This window comes from Hibiscus syriacus, unplaced genomic scaffold, assembly GCF_006381635.1.
Source record: "Hibiscus syriacus cultivar Baekdansim isolate YM2019G1 unplaced genomic scaffold, ASM638163v2 tig00110151_pilon, whole genome shotgun sequence".
NCBI classification, from domain to species: domain Eukaryota; kingdom Viridiplantae; phylum Streptophyta; class Magnoliopsida; order Malvales; family Malvaceae; genus Hibiscus; species Hibiscus syriacus.
The window spans coordinates 1,709,166-1,718,681 of record NW_024062603.1 but is presented as its reverse complement, the minus strand read 5'-3'; positions in this window follow the sequence as shown (position 1 = coordinate 1,718,681).

Here is a 9,516-nt window from a genome sequence, read left to right as displayed (position 1 = left end):
AAATTGAGATTGATTCTCAAAAAACTTGAAAATATTCAAGTTTGTAGTGAGAAAAAAATAGTAAAATTGCCTGATAGTGTGATTTTAGCATTAATTGTTATGAAGTTATTGCTATAAATTTATCAAGTTTTCTTATTGAACGACGTGGACATTTAGACTTTCATTTGAGATGGAAAATGTTTCAACTGTTTAAAAATATTATCTTTGGATATGGAAAAAGTTATACAGATTTCCTTAAGAATGAAATAAGGAATTCCAAAGATGAAATATTCAATTCTACTTGATATCAAGTGTTATTATGGCGGAAGACCTATGGGTCATGATACAAGTGTTAGTCAGGCAAATAGTAAATGTCCGATAAAGATTCAGTAGTTTATGTTACTGGTGAATCTTATGGATTATCATTAACGAGTTTTAGATCATTTTGATCATGAGTTGGTTGTCTCTGCATTAAGGTTGGGTTAATAGTCGCAAGAAGCGATTAATTTAGAAAAATATGGAGAAATTAAAATATTTTAATGATTGATGAAAAAGTGAAATCATAAATAATGTGATATCAACAATGGTTATGATTAAGATGATGTAAAAAGGATGCATAGTTTTTTCTAGCTAAGGTGATAAATACTCAAGTATCTGAAGTAAGATCATATGATATTTCCATAACTTGGGAATTTTCATATGTCTTTTTAGATTTATTATTTGGATTACCTCCAGATTGAGAGGTGGAATTCAATATTAATGGTTATCAAGGCATTAATCTGTATCTTTGGGTTCGTATCGAATGGTTGCAATTGAGCTAAAAGAATAAAGAACCAATTGCAAGAGCTACAAAATCGAGGATTATTTAGACCGAGTATTTTACTTGGGGTGAACCGGTATTGTTTATAAAAAAAATGGATATATGCGATTATGCATAGATTATTGATAGTTAAACAATGTAACTATCAAGAACAAGTATCATCTTCCGAGGATTGATGACTTGTTTGATTAGTTTAAGGAAGATGTTCTAAAGATAGCTTTTAGAAAACGGTATGAATACTACGAGTTCGTAGTAATGCCGTTTCGTTTGACAAATGTTCTAGCAGCATTCATAGACTTGATGAATCAAGTATTTTAATTTTACTTGGATTAATTGGAGGTGGTTTGTATTGATGACATTCGGGTATACTCGAATAAAAAGATAGAGCATGATGCTTATCTTTGTATTGTACTTGAAAATAATTAAGGATAAAAAGTTATATGTCAAACTGTCAAAGTGTGAGTTTTAGCTATCAGAAGTTGATTTTCTTAGCCATGTTGTCTCGAAAAATGACATAAGAGCATATATATATATATATATAAAAACAGAAAAGAAGAAAACAAAAAGAAAAAAGAAAATAAAAAGAAAAAAAATAAGAGATGATTAAAAAATATATATTTCACTGGTGGAAAAATAAATATGCGAGACTAAAGAATTTGAAGTCAACTCTGATGAGTGTTTATTTTATAAAGAATAATTTGTATTCCTCATGATGATGAGTTGAAGAAAGATATTCTTTTTGAAGCACATTATAGTCCACTAAATATGCATCCAGGTGGAAACAAAATGTATCAAGATGTAAAAAGTCATTTTGGAGGCCAAGTATGAAAAGAAACATTATTGAGTTGTTGCTACATGTTTGACATGTCAACAAGTAAAAAGCTGAGAATCAAGTGCTCTAAGAATTGTTGCAACTGATATCTATTCTAGAGTGGAAATAGTAAAGAGTCACTATGGATTTTGTTACTAGATTACCTTTGACATCAAATAAAAAAGATTCCATCTGGGTGATAGTGATCGGTTAACTAAATCGTCACATCTCATTCCGATGTGAATGGACTATGCATTAGATAAATATGTAGCTTTATATATCAAAGAGATAGTTCAGCTACATAGAGTGCCAGTATCCATCATATTGGACATGAATCAAAGATTCACTTCAAGATTTTTGAATTCTTTGCATTAAGTTTTGGGTACTTGATTGAATTTCAGTACGATCTTTCATCCAAAGACAGATGATAAGTCAAAAAGTACTATTAAGATATTAGAATCTATGCTGAGAGCGTGTGATTGAGTTAAAGGAATCATTGTATCTATAAGAATTTATCTACAATAACAGTTATCAATTGAGCAACAACATGGCTCCGTATGAAGCTTTATATGGGAGAAAATGTCAAACACCATTGAATGGGTACGAGTTAAAAATCGAAATCTTGTTGGCTTAGATTTATTTAAAGAGGATGAGGATAAAGTACAGATAATTCAAGATAATCTCAAAATGACATTTGATCGGTAAAAGTTTTATGCAAACTTGAAGCGAAAAGAGATTGAATTCATGAAAGTGATAAAGTTTTTCTTAAAATTTCACCTTGGAAAAAGATTTTATGCTCAAAACGCAAATGGAAACTAAATCCAAGATTCATTGAACCTTATGAGATATTAAAAAGAGTTTGACTGATGGTTTATCAGTTAGCATTAACTTCGGTGGTAATTGAGATCCGACCAGATTTGATTTATGATGTAACAAGACGATTCCTCTAGTCAAAGTGATTTAGCAAAATCATAATGTCAAGGATGTTACTTGAGAAATAGAGAATGATATGAAGAAATAAATCTTGCAAATTTCATATCATGTTAAAGATTTGGATTAAACAGGTTCAAAATTTAATGATTAGCATGATCTTCACAAAATCCTCAGATGAAGGAGGAAAAATCGGAATTCAAGAAGTTGACAAGACCAGAAGAAGTCTACAATTAAGGTGTGAGTACGTCTTACTAGTTCGTACAACCCTAAATTAGGGTTATGAATTTTACAATGAAAAAATGCAATCCTTATAAAATGAAGGTTTTCATAGAAAGTTTTAAAATCCGAGGACGATTTTCTTAAGGAGGGGAGAATTATAATCCCCAAAAGTTTAGATAATGACCAAAATAAAAAATTTAAAAAATTTGATGGTCAAAGTAGAAAGTTGGGAAAAGTTTAAGAAATTAAGTGGTAATTTTCCCAAAAATAATGTTATTTCATAAATGGATTTATTTAGTGACCAAATTATAAAATTTTAAAAAGTTACATATGGGTCACGAAAATAAGTAAATAAAAATATTATTTTCATATTTTTAAAATGTTGGAAAATAATATTTAATGGTTTAATTCCATGTTTAATTTAAACAGTTGGATTAAAGTGACTGAATTATAATTTTTCGAAATTACAAGGGCAAATCGGTAAACTAAGATATTATTTATTCATATTTAACTTATGGATGAAGATAAGGTTCATGTGATATGATTTGAATGATGATAAGGATAAGTATCTAGGTTTTATGGTAATTATGAAGTTATATTAAGGGTATATTGGTATTTTCTCAAGTTAATGATTTAAATAATATTTTGAAAGGATGATAAGCATGATATCAATCAAAAATATTATGCCAATGTTCATCTTCTCCAGCATATTCACGTGAGAAAACTTTCAAGGTAAGAAAAATAGTTTCATTTTCAATTTTTGAGCTAATTCCTTTGGAATTGGGGTTATATTGTGAAATAGGAAAGTGATCTACGCGAATTCGCTATGATTTGGTACCAATATTGCTTTATAATCTTGCTGGATTTCAAAGATCCCAAATTTTTTAGTTTGTGTTCATATAAGGGATGATGAAATTGATGATTAATCTTGATTATTTAGAGGTTGTAGATTCATTTTCAAGCTTGATTGATGGTTATAACATGTTCAATCTTCCTATAATTAATTCTATAAAATTCGGCCAACTATTATGTTGGAGAACTTTATGTTCTGATGAGAATTGATAAGGGATTTGATTGTAGAGATGTAATAAGGTTGATTGAAAGTTGATTTAATACTTGAATCGAATCAATATCGAGCAAAATCATGGAAAACCTAGTTTTTGATCTTTAAACCATTGGCCTTTGGTCTTAAAGGATGAGAAAATTTATGGAAAATTATATAAGGTATGGAAATAATGTAGAAATTATTTTATAGACCTTCAAAAATTTGGGGACCATTTTGTAATTTTCAAAATGTTGATGGACCAATTTGTAATATTGGAAAAAGTCTGGAATGATTGTATAATTGTCTAATAGTTGATGTACTATGCTGGAAATTTCTGTTTTGGGATTGAAATGAGTGTTTAGATGCGAAATATGACTATTTTGGAAGTTTGAAAAGATTAGTGATTTAAGTACAACGTTTGCATAGTTCGGGTACTTAAATGTAATTATGCTTTTGTAAAAGCATTTGAATGGTAATAATTTCAATGCTGAATTTTTTATACTAAGAACCTAAGTGATAAAATGGGAAGGACCATTTTGAGTAAATTAGAAAAGTTGGCTCCAATGTTAAAAATGAATTATTAAGTGTAAGTATTTTGATAGAAAATGAGTTTCAAGTATATTATGGAGTTATTTTGGGATATGTTTATGTTAGTAAAATGCTAACATATGTATCATTATGAATTTGTGATTTATACAGATTGTTATTGATTTGCAATTGAAGCAAGTAAAATATAAAAAGGATTTATTGTGGAACATAGTGAGGCACATATATTGGATATATAAAGTGTCAAGGTGAGTGCAATACATGCATGAAATTATACATGGATGTTTTATACATCATCATGAAGACTTGCGATAAGTCTACCTTGTTTATATCAGCAAGATATTATATCATAATTTTTTATAAATTGACATGATTTTGATATGTCACAGAATAAAATTATAATGCATTGATCATGGAAAATGTGATATTTTACCATGAATATTTTTGAGTATGAATTGCCCAATGTTAAATTATGATATTATGCCATTTTTATAAATTGGCATGACATTGATAACGCATGATATTTTACCATGAATGTTTTCGGGTGTGTAATGCCCAATGTTAAATATATGGTTATATGATACCATGGATGAATGAAATAGACTATATGCCCAAGTAAGTCATTGAGGGACAGGGTATAGTTGGCATGCCATAGAGTCCAGTAACAGGCTGCATATTCGGGAATACACTAAAGGATACCAAGTGTATATGGTGGGCACGACCTTATGTGTCATATTCGGGATTGTACTTAAGGATACCTAGTACAGATGGTGGACATGACCTTATGTGTCATACTCAGGATTGCACTACGGTGCATATATTTGACTCGTGTACCCAGGGTCCTCAAGTTGTTATATTGATATTGATAAGAAATTTATATTATGTTGATCATGGTAAAATGTTGGATATGCATGTAACATGATCTTATGGCATTTATTTTTGACATTGAAAATCATGCATGAATTGTATTGCACTGTTTATTATTTTAAATTGCCTCACTAAGTTTATACTTAGCGTGTGATGATTTTCACGCATAGGTAAAAAGCCAAGATTAGAGTAAAGAGTACAAGGAACTCTGAGCATACAGAAATACACTACAATATCAATAAGACATCCTATGATGGAATTTTGACTTTGTTAATGGCATGTAATTATTAATGTCTTAATTGCTCTGTTAAATTATTTTGCAACTGGTTTGTAATGGTTTAACTAAACTGCTTTACTATGATTCAATATGGATAGCATAAATCCATATTAATGTATATTTTAAATAGTATGTGGTAAATGGATATGATATGATATTTTTATAATATCAGTTACCATTCTAAATAAATTTTAAATCACTTTTGAAATGGAAATGGTTTTAGAAAATAGGGTGACATCTATAATCTATATAGGTATAATTATACTGGTTATGGGTGTTACAATGCGAGTATACTCGCTATATTATTTTATCATTTGGTTGAACATGTAATGAACCCATGTTAGTATGATTTAGTTGTTAATGTGGCACTAGGCTAGTTAGCTCAGCGTTTGGAATTTGTTTCTTTAAGCAGATTCTTAGGTGGAGCAGTTGAAGAACTTTTGTGCATAGTAGATCCAGACCCAGACTTTCAGAACAGAGTATGTCTCATTTTCTTCTTAGATGGCATGTATATTTGTAATCATATTTTGTATAATCGAGTCGAACTTGTTTTAAATGAATGGTCTATATATTTTGTAAGTATTTGTTTTAGGGAGCTCTGGATTGTTGTAACTTATTTATATAAAGGTTAATGTTTATTTATTTATGAGCATTTTTGAATGTATGTTTTCCATTGATATGTTAAATAAAATTTTTGGTTAACCACTCTGGTGGTTCCGTGTGGCACTCTCATCGGCCGATTATGTTTCATAACGGTGTAGGGTGTTACACAACTAGACCTTTTGGTCTAAAATATACTACATATGCTATATATTTTGAATACTAGTCTAAACTTAATTTCTTATTATTTTATATACTTAAAATCACGTATTAAAATAAATTAGCATATTAACAATAAAAATATATATATTATTCTAATCTTAACTTAAAAATATATTTTATTCTTATTTTAACTTTAAAATATATTTTATTTTTTTATTAACTTAAAAAATATAATTTATTCTTATCTTAACTGAAATATTTATATTTTATTCTTGTAATATTTTAAAATTAAGATAAAAATAAAATATATTTTAAAATTAAGATAAAAATAAAATATATTTTTAAATAAAAATAAAAATAAAATATACATTTGAAATTAAAAAAATAAATATACATTTTTAAATTAAAAAATCAAATATATATTTTAACATAAAATAAGGATAAATATATTTAATAATTTAAGATAAGACTATAATATATTTGTTAATTTAATTAAAGAATTTAATATATGTAATAAGTAAAAATAAAAATAAAATATGTTTTTAAAAGTTAAGATAAAAATAAAATATATTGTTAAGTTAAGATAAGATTAAAATATTTTAAAAATAATTTTATGTTAAGGCAAGAATAAAATATATTTAATAATTTAAAAAATAAAAAAAAATTTTAATGTTAGTATGTAAAATATATAAAATATTAAAAATTTATGTTTAGACTAATATACAAAATATATACTATATGTAGTTTAAATAAAAAAATATTTTTAATGTTAGTATGTAATATATATAAAATATTAAAAATTTATGTTTAGACTAATATACAAAATATATACTATATGTAGTTTACCCCAAATGTAATAATTTATTTGATATAATTGATGGAAGGTCACTCTACCACCCCCAAGACCCAAGTTTGACTCCCACCATTACCCTTCAACACCTTAAATTTTTTTTTCAGTTGAGGGTGACACGTGTCACCCTCAGATTGGTGGAAACTAAATATATTAAATTAAAATAAATTAAATACTCCAATTATGTGGTGACACGTGTTGTGATATTTGACATTAGTGACATGTGTCACGATTTGATTCGAAGATTAAATTTATTTTAATTTATTAAAATTAGGACCAAATTGATAGAATATATAAGTAGCAGAGACCAAATGTGTAATTATATAGATTTTATTAATTGTCACATCATCGTTTCCATTAAATGTTAATGGCAAGTGGCCTAATTAATTGTATTTAAATAGTTGGATAACATGATTGAAAAAATTTGAAAAATAATGGTCAAAATGAAAAGGAGATATAATTAGGTGGTTGCTGGTATAGTTTATGTAACATCCATTTCCAATATACGTTTCTGTACCCAATTCATAGGTGTCACATGACTTTTAAAAATATTTACCCATTTGTAAAACCCATAAAATTTTGTTTCAAAATTTAAAACCAAAACATTTTAGTACAACAATAAAACAGTAGTTGAAACATATTACCAAAGTTATCTCTTTAAATACATTCCAAAGCATTTTTCTTAATTTCGATTACATGCCATCAAATTTTCAAAATAAACATGATTATCTTACAGTTACCGATGAAAGTCAACCTTAGATTGATGATAGTTGTTGCTACTGCTACACACCTTACTCGGTTAGTCTCTTCTTTTACCTATGCATGAAAGCGTTAAGTATTTACTTAGTGAGACATAATATTGTAAAGAATTTGCAATTTATACATAACTATCTCATGACTATTTAAAGACAATTTAATCGTATACTCCATACGGATCAGATAATTCCTTCTCCGTTAAACCATATTTCTTTCATACAATCATCAAAATTATTCTTAGTAGGTCCAGCATATATATCCTTCTATATATTTTCCCAATTATTCTTTATTTTCTCTATGCACGTTAAATGAGAAAGTAAATGTACATGTATTACACCAAAGTGCCAAATGGTTCTTTATCCTTATATAACTATCATGAACGACACCGTATATATTCCGTTAATACACCGTTATGTATTGTCATTTGTGTCATCCTTTCAAGCCAATTATGCACTGTTATACATTTTCATTTATGATATCATTTCATGCCAACTATGCACTTTTCCTCATCTAACTTGCATTAATGGCACCTTTCTACCAAAAGTACACTGTTAGACTTCTAACTTGCATTAACGGTACCTTTATGCCAAAAAGCACAGTTAGCATCTAACTTGCATTAATGGCACTTTTTTGCCAAAAATACACAGCTAGGCATTTAGTCTTTTATCCCAAAGGTATTTAACCTTTCATCTAACTGACAATATTGGCACATTTCTGCCAATGCACACCTAGGCATTTAGTCTTTTATTTTAGAATAGTTTCTACTCTAATAATTATTCATAATATCAATTAACTCTTTAAATTCAATATAAACTCTACAGTTTACACACGTAGTGTCAATGAGGTAATTCACAACTTATTATGAATTACATGGGGTTGCACACACAGTGCCAATATGATACAAAAATTCATAAACTTATTATGAATTTCTTAATTTTGCACACACAGTGCCCATATGGAAATTCATAAACTTATTATGAATTTCTTAGTTTTGCACACACGGTGCCCATACGGAAATTCATAAAGCACACACAGTGCCCATTTGGAAATTCATAAACTTATTATGAATTTCTAAGTTTTGCACACATAATGCCCATACGGAAATTCATAAACATATTATGAATTTATTAATTTTGCACGCACAGTTCCCATACGGAAATTCTTACTCTTATTATGAATTTCTTAAATTTGCACACAGAGTGCCCATACGTAAATTAATAAACTTATTATGAATTACTTAGTTTTGCACACACAGTGCCCGTACGGAAATTCATAAACTTATTATGAATTTCTTAGTTTTGCACACACAGTGCCCATAAGGAAATTCATAAACTTATTATGAATTTCTTAATTTTGTACATACAGTGCCCATACAAAAATTCATAAACTTATTATGAATTTCATAGTTTTGCACACACAGTGTCATACAGAAATTCATAAACTTATTATGAATTTTTTAGTTTTTCACACATAGTGCCCATATGGAAATTTATAAACTTATTATGAATTTCTTAGTTTTGCACGCATAGTGCCATTCGGTAATCACCATAAATACATTAAGAAACATTCATCTATGACTTCCAAAACATATAACTATATAATAAATGCACTCACCTGGTAATCCTTGCTAATAAGATGTAATGATGTCTGG